Below are 26,752 nucleotides of genomic sequence, written 5' to 3' on the forward strand. Positions count from 1 at the left end.
TACAGGGGTACAGGGGGCTTCGCACCCATCCTTCATCTCCCAACTCCAGGACTAGTACTTGCATTCAGAAAATAAGAAAACAGAGGCTCTGAGCGGTTTGGTAGCATGCTCACAGTCACCAACTAGGAGCATCACCTAAGATTTGAATGGAGGTCTCTCAGACTGCACAGCCCATGCTTTCCCACGTGCCACTTAGTGCCCTTCATCTTATTTTCTCTCTTTTAAACCTCTGGGCATAATATTAAAATCCGACACAGGCTGTCTATGGGCCAGGCACGGTTCTCACAACAAATCTATCAGGTAGATACAACTATTATGACCATCTTCTTACAGATGATTACACAATCGGGATATAGACCTGGAATTCAAGTTCACCTACTTCATCTCTGCACACCTAATCACCCACCTGCACTGTCTCATGGAAAAGATTTCATTCTGGCTTGTAAGTGACCTCTTATCTAAAAACTATATATATATATATATTTTTTTTATTTATATAAAATATTTTTATATATATAAAGCATATCTACTTTCTTTCTCATTCCCGTTGATTGCCTTTAGATCAGTTTTGAAGACGTGCCCAATGCCGTTCTACTTGAAACAGTTACTTGGGACAATTTTGAGTTCTTTCCATCCATCTGGTTCCTGTGTTGGGTACAAAGGTTTTCAGCAGATGCCTATCAGTTTCCATTGCTGGAATTCATGGGCCATCTCTTTGAAAAGTCTGGTTTGCAAATGGCACACAAGCTAGAACAAGATACTCCTGGGAGGATGTGCACATTCCCAGTGGAGCCTCAGGAATTCTGCTGCTTCAAGGATGTGACTTGGGCTCCCAAATTTCCAGGTTTAGAAAGCTCAAAATAAACTAACAATTCTACTGACCCACTTTATTTCTAGCAAACATTTATGAAACAACAGCTTGTTTTTAAAGTGTTACCTAAAATGAAGTTAGATACCACTTCTTAGAGTTTTAAAAATAAAATTCAAATATATGAAGAAAAAATCATATCTTCAAATTTTAAAATAGCAATAATATGTTCTGTTTAAGCCTAAAGAGATCATTACCGTTTCATCAATTAATATATTTTTGGAAAGGCTTAGTCATTTTTGCCAGCAGTGTACTGTTATATACACAACATATTTTAAAGACTAAGGCTTTTCTTTGACTAGATTAAATTATCTGTGCTGCACAGTGTAACTGCTATCATCACAGAATATACTAAACACTAAAGGCAAAACTTTGTGGCCAAGTGTTGAGGCATCAGTAAAATACAGTGTGCTTATCTATGTAATAAATATATTTCTATCATTTAAAAAGTTGCTATAGTTCTAGACCTGAGGCATCCCACAAATATATTAGAAACTTCCCATTTCACTTAATAAAGTGAAAGTCAAAGCACATTAAGTTTTTGACACCAGGGAACATTCTATGGAAACTGAGCTGTTACTCATCACAGAAGTATGTCCACTTGTCCATGAGGAGCAGAATTATTTTCACTGGTTGGTCCAATATAATGTTTTACACCATATTACAAGTTACACACAATAACAATATATGGTTTGTAATCCGGTAAGGTACATTGACACAGTCTACACTGCCAAAAATACTTTTTGGAAAAGGAAAGCAATGTCAGTAGCTCCTTCCCTTTTTCTTTGCTCACAGCTCACTCCTATGTGTCATGTGCTCCAAAGACTGGCACCTAAAGGGCCACCTCTGGCACATGTCAGGTTAGGGTCACACCCAGATGCATTGTCAACTGGGTACCATTCTTCCTTGACAGGAAGAATGTTTCTCTCTTTAATGGACACTGGTTTTACGATTGTTGCAATTAAAATGTTTTCCTATGGCCAGTGTTAATCGGTCTCTGCTCTTTCCTGACCCAAAATTTGTTTTGTAAACATAATTCTAAGCTCCATGGATAACCCAATGGACACCACTGATTACTCTTCCAGGAAATGAGTTGGCTTCATGTGACACAACAACATATGAAAGATTTTGAGATACTGGGGAACTTCTGAAGCTTAAAGTCTGTAACTTTGGTATTCAGAAACCAATTTATTTTCTTCTCACAGATTTTCTCAAAGTTACCAGAGATGTCTGACATAGAAACTTATAATCATGTAAAATCATTTGTCATTTTTCCAGTCCGAGGGATAACTTAGCATATTCGTTTCTGACTATATCTCAAAAAAAAAAAAAAAAAAAAAAAAAACCAAACTACTAAGTACCATAACAACTAAAGAAGAATCTAGTCTTAAAGAGCAAAATTTTGTTTAACAGATTAACAGACTACGTTTCTCCTGTCAGGACTTTATCTAAAACCTAATTTATGTCAACAGAATGAGCCCTTCTTTACTCTGAATCACAGTTTCAAAGCTCTGGTGCCCATGCAGCTTGGGGTCAAATTGAATTCTATCCAACAAATAAATGCCTGCCTAAAATTACTGGATGAGCAGACATTAGCTGTTTTTTCTAAACTCTTGGTATCCCTCGGTGCTCCCAGTCTCAGCACAGGAGGAAATAAGAAGCCTCTTTTTTGGCTTCCCATCAATACTTTAGCCCATTATTGAAAGAAAATTATAATCAATGTTTCCTGTATCTACTATAACTTTCAAAATTTGTTTCTCCGGCATATACTTTCCATTACAGGTTTTTCCATCAAAGGGCCTGCGTCCCTTTCGCATTACAGATCCAAGCTCCAGATGGGCACTGTATGAATACGTGTAATATAAAGCAGGGCAAAATCTAACATTGCTGCTGATAGCGTCGATGCCATGGCAGTAGTGTAATACAGAGCGTGTCTTCAACTTCACAGAGTAACCTGAAAAGCCCTTTCCAGAATTCAAAGTAACCTCTTTGGAAAGCTTTTGGAAAAAAACTTAAGTGTGATTTAGGAGCAGCTGGTGGCTTTCTGAAAAGCTGATCAAAGGATTCATTTTACCTCCTTTTTATCACTGCTCATTTCCCGGAAGTAAGCACAGCTAGGCATACAAGATAAATTATTAGTTTGCCTGATTTCTTTGACATTGGAATCAATGTCTTTTCTTATGCAGGAAATACATGCTGTCTGAAAGACATTTAATAAAGAATCACACTCCCTAGGGCTGTAGTTTGCAAACCTAGTACCAAGGAGACCAAGCAAAGAAAGGCAGATTAAGCAGGTAAATGAAAATTCCCTTATAACTAGACCCAAGCCTGGAAAATAGAAAGTTATATACTATGTTTTGGCGATTTTTTTCTTTTAAAAGTTAGGCGTTCAGACTTTGATTAAAAAGTCTGAGATCCTGGGGCTTCCCTGGTGGCGCAGTGGTTGAGAGTCCGCCTGCCGATGCAGCGGACACGGGTTCGTGCCCCAGTCCGGGAGGATCCTGCATGACGCGGAGCGGCTGGGCCCGTGGGCCATGGCCGCTGAGCCTGCGCGTCCGGAGCCTGTGCTCCGCAATGGGAGAGGCCACAGCGGTTAGAGGCCCGCGTACCGCAAAATAAAATAAAATAAAATAAAAAGTCTGAGATCCAGCAGATGTAGAGAATGGACTTGAGGACACGGGGAGGGGGAAGGGTAAGCTGGGACGAAGTGAGAGAGTGGCATGGACTTACATATACTACCAAATGTAAAATAGGTAGCTAGTGGGAAGCAGCCACATAGCACAGGGAGATCAGCTCAGTTGCTTTGTGACCACCTAGAGGGGTGGGATAGGGAGAGTGGGAGGGAGATGCAAGAGAGAGGGGATATGGGGATATATGTATACGCATAGCTGATTCACTGTGTTATAAAGCAGAAACTAACACACCATTGTAAAGCAATTATACTCCAATTAAGATGTTAAAAAAAAAGTCTGAGATCCCATTTATAACACTGTTTCCATACTTAAAAATGTAATTTGACCTATCATTTTACTTAGAGCAAGTTTCCCAGGAACACAATCTTCTGTTTGAATTTACTGTACGCTTGGAAGTATATCAATATTTTCCCACTAATTAATTCATATTCATTAAGAGTAAATTTACTTAAATTGAGTTTTGAGTGAAATAGCTGGAACAAATATCTGAAGTGGAATGCCAGAATCCTAGCATGAAAACCAGTAAAGGAAGCAGCCAAAAGTAAATCTGGTTATGATTTTGTGTATCACTAACTTGACCTCTACAATTCTGACAATAGGCATGCTGTACTCAGGCCATAATCTTTCGGGATTTAATTTTTGTATGGTTCTAAATTCCTGCCACTCAACTAAATATTTCAGGAAATAAAACATATACCTCCTATATTTTTTCTGATATCTCGTCCAATCAGAGTCCTTTTGTTTCAGGGAAGAGTATTTTTTCCTTCTATATTCTGGGACTTCATTCCAAGAAATAAATTGTTAAGTAAAAAAACTATGTACTTCATAGGGTTTAAAACTTCAAACTTTTTGAATTCTTTGTATTTGTTGGATCCTTCATGCAGCTAACACATGGGGATATATTATCACATGAATGTTCAGAATAAGGCAAATTTAAAACATTCTTAAACAAAAATGAATGAGACCCTATTATTACTTATTCTTATGGTCATTTCAAAGACGAGAAAGCCAGCCCACCATCAGTAATACATGGTCAATACATGTTTTAATCATAGTAATATAAATGTGGGGAGTTAGCAGCAGCTGAACCCAACATCTACTTTCTCAAAAACTATTAACCTGAGTGTATCCGTGTGCACACAAGTACATGCAAGGGCACACACCTAGAAAACAAGCAGGGTGGGTATTCTTAAATACAGGGACAGGTGTAAATTTATACATTTGTATCCACCAGCTCCACCAAAGAATCTGCTAAGGCACTGACCCTATTGAAAGCTTCTTAAAGTCAGGCTAGTTTGCTGTTTAATTTGCATTGTGGAGAGAAAAACAAAACAATTTGATGTATGGATATTGAAACAATGCCTTCTGAACCCAAATTAACCTTTCCCAAATTTCTGCCCATTGGTCTTATTTCACACAGGACAAATATCATATGGGACTTATACATGACATCCCTTTGTGTCACCATTAAGCCTATTCAGTAATCCAATCATTTTTCAAATGACAGTTTGGAGTCCCTTAATATTATAGTAACTGTTCCATGGGCACACACTGTCCTTTAAAATGTGGCACTGAGAATTCAGCACATCACTCCAGATATGGTCTCAACCACACAGAGATGAGTACTGGCATACACACACATACACACACACACCTTGTTCTGGATACTATACAATACCGGCATTACTACAACTTGCTTTTTTAAAGCTAAATTGCTTGTGCATACATTGAACTTGTAGTCAACTAAAACCATTAAGTTTTCCTTTCAAAGAGGATATTTTTACAATCCTCTTTCAAATTACTGGAGTGCAAATTACGCTGAGTTATTCAAATAAAAAACAAGTAATTTTGAAATGGTTTGGGGACGTAAACGTTTCTTTCCACTTACAGCAAAGTTAGGGAATTGAGCCTTGGCCAATGTTGTAAGACCACACGACAAAATCTAGGCTCCTATGTCATCAGTAAGGTTTTCTTCAAGTGAATCTGTTAAGAATGAGTGTGTGGGCTTTTCACTTTCTTGTGAGACTAGTTGGAAGGCAGTCTTTAGGCAAACTTGAAGCTTTGCAACAGTACCAGGGAAACAGAAGACATTTAGTGTAAATCATACACTGAACTATCTAGAGTGGAGTAACTGACATCTGAGTCAAGTATTCTAACAGGAGATAATTGAGGATATAAAGAGAAGGACAGTGTCATCAGTAAGCTCCTACTTGGAGACAGTGAGACACCGGTAACTGCAAACTATTTCCGGTCCGAAGTAGTCCTCATGCTGAGTAATTTAGAGTCCTACTCTGTATCAATTACTTCTACTGGAGCTTCAATGCATTGAAGGCATCGGTTACTTATCTTTAGACCTGAGATAAATGGCTGTGAAGGTCTGGAGGAAGAACACGCCTTAGCAGCGTTGTAAGAAAGTCAGGAGATTTGCAAACCTAGTACGGAAGACAAGGCAGCAAAATCACCTAGAGATTCATGCTGGAGAGAGGAGGGAGAGCGTGTTGTCTCCAAGGGAGATGGGAAGCCAGTTCTGGGGCTGCACACTCTTCCCTCTATTTCAGTTTCACCCCCGAAGCACCCCTGTCAGCTTCACCAGACATGGGAGAGTCTCTGGCCCTCCTATTCCCTGAAGTGCGCTTCTGCAGATAGTACAGGAGATTTGGACCGAAGCCTCGCGGCTTTGGGGGCCTTTCCAATCCTCCCTCGGCATGGTTTTCTAACAGTCATCCTCTGTTTCTCTTCTCTATTGACTTGAGCTCTGAACAGCTCAACAAACATTATGCAGAACCAAGGAGGTGCCACGCGCTAGGCCAGGTGCTGGGGTGAAAGGTGTGAGAGGGATCCCCGGCCCTTGTTCTCCAGGTCACAGTGGGGACCAAGACACACAGACTATGTGGGTAATGTAAACAAAGTGCTACACGAGCAGAGTGCAGGGCTGCTAAGTCTGCCTGGTGGCCAAGGAGGATTCATGAAATAGATGCAATTTTTCTTGAGTTGTGAAGTCAGTGATCTGTGAAAATGCAGTGACGGTGGGAGGAAAGAAAGAGGCTGACTGTGGTCATCCTCTCGAATCTTCTCTTACCCAACAAGCTCGTGCATGACTGTCCACAGGCTATGACAACCCTGACTAGGCTGCAAAAAGCTCCTTTAGACACAGCCACATTAAGAAAATTCTATTATCTGAACTTGTAGACGTCTATATAAAATAACAATTACACCTCTAAATTCCCTATTGAGTATCTCAGTAATCTACATCAGAAATAAAATAATTAGGACAAAACTGTAATTAGAAAAGATACACGCACCCATATTTTCATAGCAGCACTATTCACAATAGCGCCAAGGCATGGAAGCAACCTAGATGTCCATCAACAGATGAATGGATAAAGAAGATGCGGTATGTGTGTGTGTGTGTGTGTGTGTGTACACACACACACACACACACAGGAATATTACTCAGCCATAAAAGAGAATGAAATAATGCCATTTGCAGCAACATGGATGGACCTAGAGAATATCATACTAAGTGAAGTAAGTCAGAAAGAGAAAGATAAATATCATATAATATCACTTATATGTGGAATCTAAAAATATGATACAAATGAATTTATATACAAAACAGACATAGATCCACAGACATAGAAAACAGACTTGTGGTTGCCAAGGGGGAGGGAGGGGGAGGGAGGGAATGATTGGGAGGTTGGGATTAGCAGATGCAAACTATTGTACATAGGATGGGTAAACAACAAGGTCCTACTGTATAGCACAGGGAACTATACTCAATATCCTGGGATAAACCATAATGGAAAAGAATATGAAAAAGAATGTACATATGTGTATAATAAAATCACTCTGCTGTATAGCAGAAATTAACACAACATTGTAAATCAACTCTACTGCAATAAAAATTTTTTTGAAAAGATTAAAATAATTAGCCACTAAACTATGCAGAGAAACAGAGACTGCGTGATCTTTTTGACGGCAATACTTTAATATTTGTGTGCTAGATTCTCACAGTGCATTAAACCAAATAGGAACATTAGCAGACTAGCTTCTTAAAACCTGGCTAACCGTTTAGCAAATAAAAGTCGAGTGCCGGGGTGCCAGAGCCACTGCATGTGTTGAGCCTGTCATCCATCTGTTGTGTTCTCTGCCAACTGCTCCACTTGGGGTGCGAGTGGAAGGCATTAGGAGGGAATAAGAAACCATTAAGAAATAAACTCAACTGCAGAGTGAGCAGGCCTCTTTTTCTTTTTCCTATCCTTCTATTACCTCTGTCCTTCTCGGGTTTCTGCTTATTTTAGTGCTATCTTGTATCAATATACTGCCCACAGATAAGACAATTAAATGAGACTTACTCCAGGTAAAGGCAGTCATTTTTCACTGATAATTCAAGCATCATTCTTGTAACTGTAGTAAGTGAGGTCAAGAAGCAGGCTGACAAAACTGTTTTCTTTGTGGCCATTTTAACCATGAATAGAAATTGGTTATAATAAAAAGTTCAATCCTATGTCCAGATTTGACTATACCTTTATTCACTGCAGGATTTTCTGAAAATACAGGAGTATGTGTGTGACTCTCTGTTTAAGAGGTATCTTCTCCTAATATAAACCTTGACAATTTCACAGAAAGGAAATATCCCATTTTTAGAATAAAGCTGTGTTGTACTTTTTTTTCTCCTCACTTAGTGTTGCGATTTGGACAATAAATTGTCACATACTAATAGATATTTTAACTTTTTTGATCTTGGGAAGAATTCTGAAATTCATCTTAATTCTGAATTTCACTGGCAAACTGGATGAAACTAGATAATGCAGGGAGAAAGCCAAATGACAAAAAAAAAAATTCTTCAGCTTTCTCAACAAATGCCTGTAAGTTTCGGAGTATCTGAGGCATTAATGCTACATCTGGACCAGGGCTGTTGCAGAGTTCATTATAATTCACAACAGCTACCGGCCTTGTCTGCGCTTTCATAAACTGTAACAGCGTCTGCCTTTATTTCCTGAAGCTGCAGTCTTCTCATAAAATGTCTTTTTAAGGGAAAACCGAGATTCAAAGATCACAGTCATTTCATTTTCCAACAGGAGAGAAATATAAAGACGGTTAGGGAACAATGGATCTGTCCAGTTTGCTCTCACCCTCCTGCAAAGAGCTGGGGCTTCAGAGTTGATGGTGCAAAGACCCGATACACAAAGCAGCTCTTAACGAGGACAGTTAGCCCAGCTATTTTTAAGACATGCAACTTGGCAACTCTCTCACCACACTATCAGATACACTTCTTAAGCGCCTTAATGCATGTGGCTTTTTACCTCTAGAAGTTTGATTTTTTTAAAAAAAGAACATCACGGTACTAGATGAAACACTTGTATTTTTGATCAAGTAAATATACAATTTATAGATATATTTGATCAAATGAATATAAAATTTACACATATATATATAATATCAAAAGCATATTTGGAGAAGAGCATAAATAGAGAAGTTTCTAGATTAGACACTGAGGTAAGGTTTATCTGGACAGTGTGGTCATGATGGGCCTGCCTGGAGGTCAGACAGGATCTCCAGAGAGTCAAGTTTGGGAAGTTTGGAAACATATTTTAAATATAATTTGGAATTTGGAAACCAGACAAAATAAAACTGCATTGTTTTCATAATGCTTATTTCAGAAAGTAAAGCTAGACACAATCCTTTCATTTGGTGAAAAACATATGATGATGATTTTCAAGAGATGGACACAATTTTCTGAGGCTGGGAGAATTATCTCTAAGGATAGGCAGACTTTAAAAGGGTCCATAGATTTCAAGACAAGGGACACGGCCCTCCCTGGAGCAGGAAGGAAGGAAGTACCCTGTGCAGTTCCCTCTCTTGCCTGCAGATAAATGAATTTAAGATCTAATTCAGAACTGTCTGCAAAGGAAATGTGAGCACTTGAGGGACGCTTCAGACGAGGTAATACGGTAAAGGTGCCAGAGCCATGGATTCACGTGGGTAGAGATTCAAATCCTGACTTCACTAGTAGTTAGCGATGAAACTTTGGGGAAGTTTCTCCATCTGTGAAACAGTGATGACAAATCGTACTTCATAGAAATGCAAATCAAAACTACAATGAGATATCATCTCACACCAGTCAGAATGGCCATCATCAAAAAATCTAGAAACAATAAATGCTGGAGAGGGTGTGGAGAAAAGGGAACACTCTCGCACTGCTGGTGGGAATGTGAATTGGTACAGCCACTATGGAGAACAGTATGGAGGTTCCTTAAAGAACTACAAATAGAACTACCATAGGACCCAGCAATCCCACTACTGGGCATATACCCTGAGGAAACCATAATTCAAAAAGAGTCATGTACCAAAATGTTCATTGCAGCTCTATTTACAATAGCCAGGAGATGGAAGCAACCTAAGTGTCCATCATCAGATGAATGGATAAAGAAGATGTGGCACATATATACAATGGAATTACTCAGCCATAAAAAGAAACGAAATTGAGCTATTTGTAATGAGGTGGATAGACCTAGAGTCTGTCATACAGAGTGAAGTAAGTCAGAAAGAGAAAGACAAATACCATATGCTAACACATATATATGGAATTTAAGAAAAAAAAATGTCATGAAGAACCTAGGGGTAAGACAGGAATAAAGACACAGACCTACTAGAGAATGGACTTGAGGATATGGGGAGGGGGAAGGGTAAGCTGTGACAAAGCGAGAGAGGGGCATGGACATACATACACTACCAAACGTAAGGTAGATAGCTAGTGGGAAGCAGCCGCATAGCACAGGGAGATCAGCTCGGTGCTTTGTAACCGCCTGGAGGGGTGGGATAGGGAGGGTGGGAGGGAGGGAGATGCAAGAGGGAAAAGATATGGGAACATATGTGTATGTATAACTGATTCACTTTGCTATAAAGCAGAAACTAACACACCATTGTAAAGCAATTATACTCCAATAAAGATGTAAAAAACAAAAGAATAGCAGGCCATCTGACAATGGGTTAATATATGTAAAGAGATCTTGTAAATCAATAAGAAAAACAAAAACAATCCAATGTAAAGAAAGGGCAAGGGCATTTCAGAGAAAAAAATTCATATATAAATGACTTATAATCTCTCATACTTTTAAACATGGAAAGTAAAATAATAATGTGGTATAATGTTTCACCTATTAAATAGAAAATGGAAAAACTCAATAATGTGTGTTGTTGAAGAAGTCACGTGGAAATAGGTGTGTGTCCCACTGTTAAGGAGTAATTGTCATGTGGCAAAATTTTTCCAATAAATACTTCAAAAATTAAAAAAAGAATCATACCTCATAGAGATACCGTGGGGAATGAATGAAATAATGTAAAGAAGTTTCTTGATAGTATTTAGCACATAATAATTATAAAGTAAATGGCCACTATTATTATTATTGTAAAAGTTTGTACTCATATTTTTTGGTTAGGTTGAAAATTCATTAGATTCCTAATATCCAGTTTGTTTTAAGAAGTCAAAGTTTTCTAAGATATGTGACTTTTATTTTAACGTTTCCATTCAATATATTTTGAATAAATAATATAAATTCCCTCAAATGAGTTCTAGTTTAGTCTCTTAGTAAGCCAGAGTTTAGAATAAGAGAATCATTAAACTGTTTTCTTTTAAAATTATATCTACTGTTCTCCAAATATTTATTTATCAGGCACTGAGCTGGCAATCTCATGAATTATTTCATCTAATCTTTAAGACAAAACTAGAAGTAGGTACAATATAATTCCCATTTCATAAAAAGAAAACTTAGAAACTGTAAGAGACATGTCCCAAATTACACAGAGTAAGGATTTGAGCTGGGATTCAAACCCGAGATGTTTATAACTCTGGGTATTTAATAATTGAATGACAGAACAATGAGGGCTATCACTTACTGCACACCTACCCCACGAAAAGTGAAATAAATTTATCAAAAGTTTTCCCACTAAAATAAACACTTTAGGACAAATTCTAGGTAATTCAGCAGATTGAAAATTGGTTTTAGCATAAATTAGGCTCTATTTTATTTAATTTTTTACTATCACATTATTAGGATTAAGATTATTGGAAGATAAGTATTCCTATTTTAAAAAACTATCCCTACTTCTCAAAAAACATATCTGATACACGACATACACAAGTGAAATAGGGAGTGAGGCCATTTTTTGTTTGCAATATTCAAGCAGCAAATGCAAACATGCTTTGAGTGTGAAGTCTGGAGGTAGGGCAGTGGGCAGGATTTGCTCCAGGGGCCCAATCTCATTTTCCCACTGCGCATCATGAGGATGTGAGTTGTGAGCACGTGTGTGTGTGTGTGTGTGTGCGCGTATGTGTGTATGACATATGTGTGTATGCCCTTGTGTGATCTCATGCATTAAGCCACTCAGTGCTCTTGGAAACTTAACCATCCAATTTACTTGTTTTGACTGACAGTGGCTTCTGTCCAACCAAGCTGACCGGAAGTCACCAGTGACTAATATCTAAGAACCCTTGCTGCATAGAGTAGATTTTCTTATTTGAACCCAGAACAGAAAACTTACCAAATACCTTAGGCAAAATCCTAGCTGTGCTGAGTAAGTGTAAAGGGGACAGTTACTTTTCTGTGGTGTGTTGGCAGTAAGTCTATGTATCTATCAGGTTAGAAGGCCTATGCAAGTCTGTACAAGATGATGCATATTATAATTACAAAAGAGCATAATTAAATGCTATAGTTCTTCATCTTCAAAGTCTCCATGATTCCATATTACATAAAGTCTCCTGGGGCTCAGAAGAAAAATGCCACCTCAAGAAACTAATACTTTGTTCAGGGCCTTGACTTAAAAAAATTTACTGCTATCACCTCGACAAACTTCGAAGTGTAGGTTTATTTTAGGATAATGGGATTTATATGCAAATCACTTAATTTATTACTGTATCACATTGTATGTAAGTATAAAGTGCAGTTAATATACAAATTCTACTCTACTCTGCTCAGAATAGGCTTCCCTCCATTCATATAAATCGGTTTTCTAGTTTAAATATTAAACCTAAAAAAAAACCTTCCCTTTGAGAATATTTTACCTGAGATATAGGTTCTATGGCACTTTGCATATGTTCTTCTCCAAGTGAGCAAATTCATCTTTTTTTATTTTGTCTTTTAACACAGCTCTTAAGCACTTCTAATTCTAAGAAAAGAACCCCAAAGAATCACAATTGTTGAGCAGCAGAATCCAGGCCCAGCTCGGGGATGCTGTATGCATCCTCTGGGAGACACGGCTCTGAGGATACATAACACTTTAAGAATAATTTTTCTTTGGACACTTAGAAAAATCAATCAAGTTATTTTCATAATAAAATAATGGAAGTACTGTACCCCAAACATAAGTGCCCATCTTTACAACTATATTTAAAGTTTATGAAATTTAAAAAATAAAAAAAATTGATATATCTTCACTGGAGTCAAATATTTAAAACTTATAAAGCATGCCAATAGATACATAGTAGCTTTCTTGTTATTTTCATTTTGTGTATATTCATTAGAGATATTTTAAATAAATGGTAACCTGTGGATTATAGAAGTGAGAAGAATGCTCTTGAGGTGACATTTCTTCACTGATGAGTGTTATATACCTTTAACAGCTAAATGAAGTGACAAGTTAGAAGTAGACCTGGCACCACCAGTGACTGTGCCCTTGAAGAGAGGATACGGTCAAAGACTTGGTGATTCTACAGATGTTGGGAAGGTCCCTGAAGATGCCTGAAACCAGGACCCAAGAGCTAAGTGCAGCCTGATACCATGGTTAGCACCACAGGAGGCTGAACAAATTCTCTGATTGTCTGTGAGGCTCTCTGAGAGCGACTCAAGTAAATTAAACTTGTGGAGACTGCTTGGGGAAACATGAGAGAGAGTTTGCCAGGACAGTGTGCATTGGTTTTAGAGTACCACAGATACGGCCTCTCCTTCACCACGTTAGCTTTTTTTTTTTAACATCTTTATTGGAGTATAATTGCTTTACAATGGTGTGTTAGTTTCTGCTGTATAACAAAGTGAATCAGTTATACATATACATATATCCCCATATCTCCTCCCTCTTGCGTCTCCCTCCCACCCTCCCTATCCCACCCCTCTAGATGGTCACAAAGCACCGAGCTGATCTCCCTGTGCTATGCGGCTGCTTCCCACTAGCTATCTATTTTACGTTTGGTAGTGTACATATGTCCATGCCACTCTTTCACTTCGTCCCAGCTTCCCCTTGCCCCTCCCCGTGTCCTCAAGTCCATTCTCTACATCTGTGTCTTTATTCCTGTACTGCCCCTAGTTTCATCAGAACCTTTTTTTTTTTTTACATTCCATATATATGTGTTAGCATATAGTATTTGTTTTTCTCTTTCTGACTTACTTCACTCTGTATGACAGACTCTAGGTCCATCCACCTCACTATAAATAACTCAATTTCATTTCTTTTTATGGCTGAGTAATAGTCCATTGAATACATGTGCCACATCTTCTTTATCCACTGATCTGTCGATGAACACTTCAGCTTTTAAGTTCCCTGGAGACAGTGTCTTCACACAGATCTTGTGAGACTCACTCTTGTCACCAGTTTGACCAAATGGGCCCAAAGGGCTGAGGGTTTCCATTCCCAGAATTACTACATCCAAGTGATTCACTGCTAGCTAGTATATTCCCTTATATCTACTGCAGTTTTACTTTAAGTGGAGTGTTGGATGAATCATCTCATGAAATTCTTTCTACAGATCTGGGCTTCTAGGAAAAGCAACAGCATCTTTAATTCTGAGTTGTGTTTGCCTGGAACACCACATCTTGCTCCAGCTCCTTCACTCAGCCCAAAATGCCCTTGCTTTTCTAAGAAACTCTATTTTTTTCTGGAGAATTCCTTGGCTTGCATGTTTAACTTCCCACCTGCTGCTTTCTTACTCTCAGGGTCCTTGATGAAGATTGATTTGATCAACGTCTGCAGCAGCTGAGCCTCTTGATTACTCTCTAGCTCCTGTACTGAGTCCCACCTGCGGAGAACTCCTTTTCAGAGCTAAGAGCCTTCTCCACAGCCAGTCAGTAGCACCTTAGGCCTGGTTTCCACAAATAGGATCCAAGAGATGTCACCTCATTGCACCAAATTCAATTAACAGTATTTATTTTTAGACTCATTTTATGTATTTATTTATTTTTTGGCTGCATTGGGTCTTCATTGCTGCACACAGGCTTTCTCTAGTTGCAGCGAGCGGGGGCTACTCTTCATTGTGGTGCTTCACCTTCTCATTACGGTGGCTTCTCTTATTGCAGCACAGGGGCTCTAGGTGCCCTGGCTTCAGTAGTTGTGGCACACAGGCTCAGTAGTTGTGGAACACGGGCTTAGTTGCTCCACGGCATGTGGGAGCAATTTCCCGGACCAGGGCTCGAACCTATGCCTCCTGCATTGGCAGGTGCATTCTTAACCACTTCCCCACCAGGGAAGCCCCAATTAACAGTATTTTATACCAATCTCAGTAAATTCTGTTTTAAAATATAACAGGAGAATTTTATCCACTTTCCCTTTATTCATTGTGTAAACCCAATTAAATCTTATTTTACACCCCACAATAAAGAAGTCTAGACCAGAGGGCAGACAGCAGAAGCAAGAAGAACTGCAGTCCTGCAGCCTGTGGAACAAAAACGACATTCACAGAAAGACAGACAAGATGAAAAGGCAGAAGGCTATGTACCAGATGAAGGAACAAGATAAAACCCCCAAAAAACAACTAAATGAAGTGGAGATAGGCAACCTTCCAGAAAAAGAATTCAGAATAATGATAGTGAAGATGATCCAGGACCTTGAAAAAAGAAAGGAGGCAAAGAGCGAGAAGATGCAAGAAATGTTTAACAAAGACCTAGAAGAATTAAAGAACAAACAAACAGAGATGAACAATACAATAACTGAAAGGAAAACTACACTAGAAGGAATCAATAGGAGAATAACTAAGGCAGAAGAATAGATAAGTGACCTGGAAGACAGAATGGTGGAATTCACTGCTGCAGAACAGAAGAGAGAAAAAAGAAGGAAAAGAACTGAAGACAGTCTAAGACACCTCTGGGACAACATTAAACACAACAACATTCACATTATAGGGGTTCCAGAAGGAGAAGAGAGAGAGAAAGGACCCAAGAAAGTATTTGAAGAGATTATAGTAGAAGACTTCCCTAACATGGGAAAGGAAATAGCCACCCAGTCCAGGAAGCGCAGAGAGTCCCAGGCAGGATAAACCCAAGGAGAAACACGCTGAGACACATAGTAATCAAACTGGCAAAAATTAAAGACAAACAAAAGTTATTGAAAGCAGCAAGGGAAAAATGACAAATAACATACAAGGGAACTCCCATAAGGGTAACAGCTGATTTCACAGCAGAAACTCTACAAGCCAGAAGGGAGTGGCATGATATACTTAAAGTGATGAAAGGGAAGAAACTACAACCAAGATTACTCTACCCGGCAAGGATCTCATTCAGATTCGATGGAGAAATCAAAAGCTTTACAGGCATGCAAAAGCTAAGAGAATTCAGCACCACCAAACCAGCTCTACAACAAATGCTAAAGGAACTTCGCTAAGTGGGAAACACAAGAGAAGAAAAGGACCTACAAAAACAAACCCAAAACAATTAAGAAAATGGTCATAGGAACATACATATCAATAATTACCTAAATGTGAATGTATTAAATGCTCCAACCAAAAGACACAGGCTCGCTGAATGGATACAACAATAAGACCCATATATATGCTGTCTACAAGAGACCCACTTCAGACCTAAGGACACATACAGACTGAAAGTGAGGGGATGGAAATAGATATTCCATGCAAATGGAAATCAAAAGAAAGCTGGAGTAGCAATACTCATATCAGATAAAATAGACTTTAAAAAAAATAATGTTACAAGAGACAAGGAAGGACACTATATAATGATCAAGGGATCAATCCAAGAAGAAGATATAACAATTATAAATATATATGCACACAACATCAGAGCACCTCAATACATAAGGCAACTGCTAATAGCTATAAAAGAGGAAATCGACAGTAACACAATAATAGTGGGGGACTTTAACACCTCACTTGCACCAATGGACAGATCATCCAAAATGAAAATAAATAAGTAAACAAAAGCTTTAAATGACACAAAAGGCCGGATAGATTTAATTGATATTTATAGGACATTCCATCCAAAAAACAGTAGATAACACTTTCTTCTCAGGTGTGTACAGAACATTCTCCAGGATAGATCACATCTTGGGTCATAAATCAAGCCACAGTAAATTTAAAAAAATTGAAATCATATCAAGCATCTTTTCTGACCACAACACTATGAGGTCAGAAATCAATTACAGGGAAAAAAACGTAAAAAACACAAACACATGGAGGCTAAACAGTATATTACTAAATAACCACGAGATCACTGAAGAAATCAAAGAGGAAATCAGAAAACACCTAGAGACAAATGACAATGAAAACACGATGATCCAAAACCTACGGGATGCAGCAAAAGCAGTTCTAAGAGGGAAGTTTATAGCTATACAAGCCTACCTCAAGAAACAAGAAAAATCTCAAATAAACAATCTAACCTTACACCTAAAGGAACCAGAGAAAGAAGAACAAACAAAACCCAAAGTTAGCAGAAGGAAAGAAATTATATAGATCCGAGCAGAAATAAATGAAATAGAAACAAACAAAACAATAGCAAAGATCAATAAAACTAAAAGCTGACTCTTTGAGAAGAGAAACAAAATTGATAAACCATTAGCCAGACTCATCAAGAAAAAGAGGGAGAGGACTCAAATCAATAGAATTAGAAATGATAAAGAAGTTACAAAGACCCCACAGAAATACAAAGCATCCTAAGAGACTACTACAAGCAACTCTATGCCAAAAAAATAGGCAACCTGGAAGAAATGGACAAGTTCTTAGAAAGGTATAACCTTCCAAGACTGAACCAGGAAGAAATAGAAAATATGAACAGACCAATCACAAGTAATGAAATTGAAACTGTGATTAAAAATCTTCCAACACACAAAAGTCCAGGACCCGACGGCTTCACAGGTGAATTCTATCAAACATTTAGAGAAGAGTAACACCCATCCTTCTCAAACTCTTCCAAAAAATTGCAGAGGAAGGAACACTCCCAAACTCATTCTGTGAGGCCACCATCACACTGATACCAAAACCAAACCAAGATACAACAAAAAAAGAAAATTACAGACCAATACCACTCATGAATATAGATGCAAAAATCCTCAACAAAATACAAGCAAACAGAATCCAAGAGCACATTAAAAGGATCATACACCATGATCAAGTGGGATTTATCCCAGGGATGCAAGGATTCTTCAGTATACACAAATCAATCAATGTGATATACCATATTAACAAATTGAAGAATAAAAACCATATGATCATCTCAATAGATGTAGAAAAAGCTTTTGACAAAATTCAACACCCATTTATGATAAAAACTCTCCAGAAAGTGGGCATAGAGGGGACCTACCTCAACATAATAAAGGCCATATACGACAAACCCACAGCAAACATAATTTTTAATGGTGAAAAACTGAAAGCATTTCCTCTAAGATCAGGTACAAGACAAGGATGTCCACTCTCACCACTAATATTCAACATAGTTTTGTGCGTCCTAGCCACGGCAATCAGAGAAGAAAAAGAAATAAAAAGACTACAAGTTGGAAAAGAAGTAAAACTGTCACTGTTTGCAGATGACACGATACTTTACATAGAGAATCCTAAAGATGCCACCAGAAAACTACTAGAGCTCATCAATGAATTTGGTAAAGTAGCAGGATACAAAAGTAATGCACAGAAATCTCTTGCATCCCTATACACTAATGATGAAATATCTGAAAGAGAAATTAAGTAAACAGTCCCATTTACCAGTGCAACAAAAAGAATAACATACCTACAAATAAACCTACCCGGGGAGACAAAAGACCTGTATACAGAAAACTATAAGACACTGATGAAAGAAATTAAAGAAGATACCAACAGATGGAGAGATATACCATGTTCTTGTATTGGAAGAATCAATATTATGAAAATGACTCTACTACCCAAAGCAATCTACAGATTCAATGCAATCCCTATCAAATTACCAATAGCATTTTTTACGGAACTAGAACAAAAAATCTTAAAATTTGTATGGAGACAAAAAGACCCCGAATAGCCAAAGCAGTCTTGAGGGAAAAAAACAGAGCTGGATGAATCAGACTCCCTGACTTCAAACTATTTTACAAGTAATCAAGACAATATGGTACTGGCACAAAAACAGAAATATAGATCAATGGAACAAGATAGAAAGCCCAGAGATAAACACACGCACCTATGGTCAACTAATCTATGACAAAGGAGGCAAGGATATACAATGGAGAAAGACAGTCTCTTCAATAAGTGGTGCTGTGAAAACTGGACAGCTACATGTAAAAGAATGAAATTAGAACACTCCCTAACACCATACACAAAAATAAACTCAAAATGGATTAAAGACCTAAATATAAGACCAGACACTATAAAACTCTTAGAGGAAAACATAGGAAGAATACTCTTTGACATAAATCACAGCAAGATCTTTTTTGATCCACCTCCTAGAGAAATGGAAATAAAAACAAAAATAAACAAATGGGACCTAATGAAACTTCAAAGCTTTTGCAAAGCAAAGGAAACCATAAACAAGATGAAAAGACAACCCTCAGAGAAAATATTTGCAAATGAACCAACAGACAAAGGATTAATCTCCAAAATATATAAACAGCTCATGCAGTTCAACATTAAAAAAACAAACAACCCAATCCAAAAATGGGCAGAAGACCTAAACAGACATTTCTCCAAAGAAGACATACAGATGGCCAAGAGGCACGTGAAAAGCTGCTCAACATCACTAATTATTAGAGAAATGCAAATCAAAACTACCATGAGGTATCACCTCACACCAGTTAGAATGGGCATCATAAGAAAATCTACAAACAACAAATGCTGGAGAGGGTGTGGAGAAAAGGGAACCCTCTTACTCTGCTGGTGGGAATGTAAATTGATACAGCCACCATGGAGAACAGTATGGAGGTTCCTTAAAATACTAAAAATAGAATTACCATACGATCCAGCAATCCCACTACTGGGCATATATCCAGAGAAAACCATAATTCAAAAAGAGTCATGTACCACAGTGTTCATTGCAGCACTATTTACAATAGCCAGGTCATGGAAGCAACCTAAATGCCCATCGACAGATGAATGGATAAAGAAAACATGGTACGTGTATAATAAAATTATTTTTAAAATGGAATATTACTCAGCCATAAAAAGGAATGAAATTGGGTCATTTGTAGAGACGTGGATGGATCTAGAAGAGACTGTCATACAGAATGAAGTAAGTCAGAAAGAGAGAAACAAATATCGTATGTTAACGCATATATGTGGAACCTAGAAAAATGGTACAGATGAACTGGTTTTCAGGGCAGAAATTGAGACACAGATGTAGAGAACAAATGTATGGACACCAAAGGGGGAAAGCGGCAGTGGGTGGTGGTGGTGCTGTGATGAACTGGGCGATTGGAATTGACACGTATACACTGATGTGTATAAAATGGATGAGTAATAAGAACCTCCTGTATAAAAAAGGAAAAAAAGATTTGTTCATATGGTGGTATAAGTAATCCCTCTCTTGTATGTACGTTGTAATTATCTTTTCTCAATTTGTCTTTTCTATTTTGCCTGGCATTTTACTGTTTCTATAATCATATGTATGATTTGATTTTTTAAAAAAGTAGCATAACTCAGCTCTAAGATATACGAAAAAAAAAAAAAGAAGTCTAATAATCTATTTTATAGTCCAAGTTCTCCAATGATTCTGTACTTGGCAAAGAAAAAAAAGAAAGAGTTCCCATATTCAAGTAATTTTTAAAATCCCAATGATCTGAAATCTAAACAATCTGAACAATATATTTTAGGAAGAGATTGGTGAAATGGGTATATAAAGTAAATTTGGACGGGGCAATCTCTTCAAGAGTTAGGTGATTAAGTAGTATTCTCTTGGGGAAATGGCATTTTGAAGGATTCAGACCTTTAAACAAGTGTCTGAAGGAACTTTTACTTATTGAAGTGTCTTCGTTTAATGTCATCAGAAAGATTAAGCAAGAGGACAGCAGCCCAAATAATCATTAGCTTGCAGCAAGGTATCATTGTTTACAAAGTTTGCTGGGTTTTACTGAGTCTACCATTTACAGGAGCAAAGAATTTGCATATCAGGCTGAATAATTTCTAAAAGAAACAGAGCAACATCAGTGAAGCAGTCAGATATCAGAGACACGTTTAAGAAGGACTCAGAAAATAAGTTCTGAACCTCCTACCACTTCAGCTTCAGTTCCCCTCGTGACAATGATAGCTTCATAACCACAGGGGTCATGACCTCTAGATAGTGAGGCAAAATGGACTCACTTGATAATTAGTGCAGCTAGAACAGCTACGAAAATTTATGCTAAATTTATTTTAGTGAAGAAGAGAATTTTCTTAGCATCAACATGTAAAACTCTAATAATTCAACAATCTAAGTGAAAAATAAGACAAGATAATTGCTGTCTAATTTACAAATATAACAATTTTTTTAAGTTTCCTGAATAAGTATGCTAACCTCTTGTGAGTGGATTATTTAGAATCATCTTTACAGTATTAGAGAAGACAATGTGAAAATCATTTTATTGATGGATTGAAATATATTTCTTGTATTTTTATTTATCATATTTCATGCGATACTTTATTTTTAAATGTTTATTTATGTCGGCAGTGAAATACATATTAAAAGATCCTATATCATGTGGTCGCTTATTTGTGGAATCTTAAAAAATGATACAAATGAACTTATCTACAAAAACAGAAACAGAGTCACAGACATAGAAACCAGACTTACGGTTACCAAAGGGGAAAATGGGGGAGTGATAAATTAGGAGCTTGGGATTAACAGATACACACTACTATAAATAAAATAGGTAAACAACAAGGGCCTACCGTGTAACACAGGGAACTATGTTCAATATCTTGTAATAAACTACAAGCGAAAAGAATCTGAGAAAGAATAGATTTATATATATATATATATGTATAGCTGAATCACTTTGCTGTACACCTGAAACTAACACAACCTTGTAAATCACCTAGACTTCAATTTAAAAAGAAAGAGAGAAAAGATAAACATATCAATAAGTAACCCTCCCCCACAAGAAAGATACTATACCAACCATAAAATAGTGAAATTAAGAAACTTTGGGTCTCTTAGAATAATGACTAATGTTCTGAAGCAAGTGTTTTCTGCAAAGGACCAGACAGTAAATGTCTTAGAATCTCTGCCACAATTACTAGACACTGCTGTGTAGCACAAAAGCAGCCTTAGCCATTATGAAGACCCGTGAGCATGGCTGTGCTCCAGTAAAACCTGATTTACTAAATCATGCAGCAGGAATTTTGGGCAGCCCTCCTGCAGGGTCAGAGTTCGCTGACTGCCCCCCGCCCCCCGAAATACCAGACTTGTTCCGTGTATTTTCCCTTCCTCTCTGATACAACCTGGTAAAATAGCTACAAAGCTTAATCAAGGGTCTGATCCACATACCTTTTCCCCAGGAATTCCAGGAGCACCCAATTCACCTTTAAGACCAACTGCACCCTGAAATATAGAAATGCTCATTAGGAGTTTTTTCAAAGGTGTATTAATTGCTAAGGTTGTCATAGATGAGTTGCTTTTGCTCGCACCAAAGTGTGGGCCGTTAAGTTTTTTTTCCTGTTATTCACAAGTCATTAAACTATACTTTTGACAATTAATAAATTATCAGAAAGTTAATAATAAATATCAGAGTGCTAATCAAAACTCAAACTAGACATTCTCCACACAGACATATGCAGTACAGCTTTCTCATTTCTTTTATATTTATCAAAGGTTAAGGAATGATTCTATTGCTGTTACTTCAACTAGTACCTGGTACTTTCAATTCAAATAAGTCATGAAATTTCAGACTCCAAAGTACCCATATTTTTATATTTAGTGTGCCTGACCTTCCATTACATCCTCCAGGAAAACATTCCGAAGCTGGGTCAATCCTTTTGTCAATTTCCTTGCTCATCCACGTTAACCGGAAAAATCTGCTCAGTGAAGCTGATGGGCTACCTTTATCTGCCTTTATGGCTCTTTCACAAATTCAGTCTAATAAATTTATCCTTGAGACAGTGGACAATAATGTAAACTTCTATGACTAATGCTTGGTAGAGATTAATAAACACATTAGAATTCTATGAGTATATAATACCATTATTACCCTGATATTACCTGTTCATTTCAGATTTAAGGCATACAAATAAATGTCAACTTCAAGTTCCTACAGATTAGATGAGATTGTATCAGATGGAGTAAAATTACAAAAACAAACCTGTCAATTAATCCAATATGCTCAATATTGGATTAGAAAGGATGAAGAAATATTCTTTAATTCTCATATTGATATAGACAAAAATTCAAAACCATAAATATTAAATCTTGCTTCTTTGAGGTTATTACTAAGGGAAAAATATTCCTTCTTTTAAAAAATTACGAACATATTTTGATTCAATTATTTTTTATTGGTGTGGTGTGTCTTCAGAACGGGCACATGAGTAATGTCACACTGGAAACAAAATAAAGGGAAATTCACTAGTAATCTCTGGGTTAACACACTAGACCACTCGAAATGGACACTTCCATACAGTGAGATTGGAGAGTAGGGGTAGTAAAAAAAAAACAATACCAAAGTTTTTGACTATAGAGTCAAGTAAGTTAACATTTCATCTTAAATTATTTTGATTTTCTCTAAAAGTATACCTACAAAGCAATCATTTCATAAAGCCTACACTTTTCGGGAAATTAACTTGATATGGAAGGTAATAATACAAAACTAAACTGGAAAATTATTCCCCAAATAGACCTCAGATCATACTCCTCCTTAGGTTCAGGAACATTGAAATTGAGCTGCTATGTTATAAAACTGAGGGAATTTCAACTCTGAAGTGGGTGAAGGTATTAGCAAGGGTATTAAAGAACTGAGAAAGTAATTGTAGTTGCTAAGTAATTAGGCTGCTAACCACATCTGCTAAGAAAAGGGAATTAAAAGATTCAGAAAATTACAATCATTGAGTCTAAATGAAAGAAAAGTATTAACTATTATTTCAAATAATGTCATCCAGAGTTTAGTCTTGGACAGAGGGCATGGTTAGGATGGCCTGATTGGGTGGCCTGATACAGAATATTCATCACAGCTATGTGTTTATAAGCAGTGGTTGAATCTCAAACTCTCTCCAAGAGAGGGGGTCATAAGCTCTATGAAGAAAAAAGCAGTAAATCAGACTAACGAAGCATCACAGTGTGGATGAGAAAATAGGCAAATAAACACTAAGTCATCCCAAAACTTGTGACTTTTCTCCAAATATTTCTGATTCATCATTAACTAGTGGGTAACATCAAGCTAAAACTAATCAGGTCACTAGGTAAATTTTTTTAAATGCTTTTGTTTGTAAAGGAAAAAGTGTAGTAGAGCATTAGTGAGTAATATAACAGTTCTTAACGATTTAGCTTATCTAGCTCCTTCTCTGCAAACTGACTCTTCGCCCTGCTTGGCAAGGTCCACTGGGCAACTGGGGCAGAGAATTCACAGGTTCTAGAAACAGATGAGTTGATGCCTTAGACTTTCCTTGTGGTAGAATATTCATTAATTCAACGTATTTTTAGCTCCTATTGTGTGCTGTTCTATGTATGGTGCTCAAGGAACTCATATTCTAGTGGGGGAATAAATGGAGGTATAATGATAACATGTCAAGTGACGATAGAAGTGCTAAGAAAAGAAAGAAGACAGAGGTGGAATGAAGGGATGCTTTTTACACAGAGATGTCAGAAGAGGCCTTTCTATTTTTTTTTATTTAATTAATTAATTTATTTAATTTTTTTGGCTGTGTTGGGTCTTCATTTGTGTGTGAGGGCTTTCTCCAGTTGCGGCGAGCAGGGGCCACTCTTCATCGCGGTGCGCGGGCCTCTCTCTGTCCCGGCCTCTCCCGCTGCAGAGCACAGGCTCCAGACGCGCAGGCTCAGTAGTTGTGGCTCACAGGCCTAGCCGCTCCGCGGCATGTGGGATCTTCCCAGACCAGGGCTCGAACCCGTGTCCCCTGCATTGGTAGGCAGATTCTTAACCACTGCACCAATCAGGGAAGCCCCCCAGGCCTTTCTATTTTAAAGTGATTTATGAGAGAGAGCCTAAATGATGTGAAGGAAAGAGAAATGTGAGTATCTAGAACATTCCAGGTATATGTAGCCTGGTGCAAAGACCTTGGAACAGACATGAACAAGGGGAGAGTGTAGGAGCCACTATAGGGAGGGGTAGCGGGGTAGAGAGAGCTCTACACATTATGGGAAGCCTTGCGGCCCGTGGTTAGAGCTTCAGTGTTATCTTGAGGGGAAGAGGAAGCCATGGGTGGGTTTTGACCAGGTGGGACAAGATTTACTTACAGGATTATTCAGAACAGCTGTCTAACTCCTAGGGTACAGGCATAAATAAAGTAAAATTTGCTCTTTATAAAGCTGCCACAAATGACAGTAAGGATTCTCAAAACGTAAGACCTGGGCTTCCCTGGTGGCGCAGTGGTTGGGAGTCCGCCTGCCGATGCAGGGGACGCAGGTTCGTGCCCCGGTCCGGGAAGATCCCACATGCTGCGGAGCAGCTGGGCCCGTGAGCCATGGCCGCTGAGCCTGCGTGTCCGGAGCCTGTGCTCTGCAATGGGAGAGACCACAACAGTGAGAGGCCCACGTAACGCAAAAAAACAAAAACAAAAACATAAGACCTTCAGAAATATTGTAATGAGTAATACATAACTTGGAAAGAGATTTGGGAACTGTATTCTCAAAACTTTTCTCATTTTATCTCATTGGGCCAAAAGTAAAACGAGAAAAATGAGAATGAGAAAAATTAAATTTCAAAAACTAGCACACTATATCTAAAAAAGTCTTGTCAAATAAGATTGGGAACAAAAGACACAGATTTGAATGAAATACTTAAATCACTGAGTGATCTTTTGAAGAAATGACTGTCATTAAATTATTAATATTTACTATGAGTGGCATATAACAACTCAAGGTTTTTATAACCTAAAACATGTAATCAATTGAAAATTCTAAGGAATTATTTCACAAAATGAAAATGTGTTGGTTTTAATCAAACCACCTATGAAACGCAACTCAATCTAAAAGGATTACCCTCTACCTCTCCTTCAACACATGACTGTGGATAAAAAAGTAGAGGAAACATACATTTGCTAAGTATCTACTATGTACCAGTTCCTGGTACTAAGTATTCCTTCTTCACAATAAGCTGTTGACTCAGTGTTATTAAGCATCATTTTCAAAGCAAGTAAGAGGTGGACAGGATTCAATCCCAAGTCATTCAGGCTCCAAAGTGGTACTCCTTCTAATATACTGTCCTACAGCCCTTAAATATACTCTCTTGGTCTTACACACCAAAAGAAAAACCTTGAGAACAACATCTGGTTGCCTTAGTAACACTGCACTTCTGATCATTTCACAAAATCAACTATTCAATATGCCTTAGAGCAAAAATGACTTTTGATCTTCAAACTATGCAGGCACTATTTTGTGCACCTGTTCTAATAATGAAACTTATATACAAGACTCAAACACAGGTGGAAAGCCATCTTTATTTACTGCCCATTAAAGTTGCAGGATCACGTAGTACAATAAGAACAGAAATGTACTCATCAACTCCTCAAAAGGAAAAATACATCCATGTTTATTAAAAAAAGCTGATCACATTCATGGCCATGGTCATCTGAAGTCGTATTTGCACATCAAGGATTATGCTGGTTTAATTAAATGCTGGTGCATGTACCGAAACAATAAAAGAAGTATACTGATTATTTGCCTTCTTTTATAGATTATCAATTTATTTTATCCCAGCTGTCATTGCCTTGCCACTAAAATCTCTTGCCGTTATGAATTTTGTGTAGTCTGGAAGTTAAAACAAATGTTATTATTTTTTAAATGTATCATAAATGGGAAATTATGTAATACATTATAACTCTAAGATACATTTTTCATATTTTATAGATTTGGCATACAATAAATTTTCTAATAATTAT

At 37.6% G+C, this 26,752-nt stretch overlaps 1 protein-coding gene across 1 annotated transcript in view; it reads right to left on the reverse strand.

Moving 5' to 3' along the window:
• Window positions 1-26,752, reverse strand: part of COL19A1 (collagen type XIX alpha 1 chain) — a 349,797-nt gene that overhangs the window by 262,851 nt on the left and 60,194 nt on the right. The gene's annotated exons all lie outside the window — the stretch shown is intronic.

The sequence above is a fragment of the Aethalodelphis obliquidens genome, unplaced genomic scaffold, assembly GCF_003676395.1.
Source record: "Aethalodelphis obliquidens isolate GAN/ISIS:26980383/991018 unplaced genomic scaffold, ASM367639v1 scaffold3, whole genome shotgun sequence".
Taxonomy (NCBI): Eukaryota; Metazoa; Chordata; class Mammalia; order Artiodactyla; family Delphinidae; genus Aethalodelphis; species Aethalodelphis obliquidens.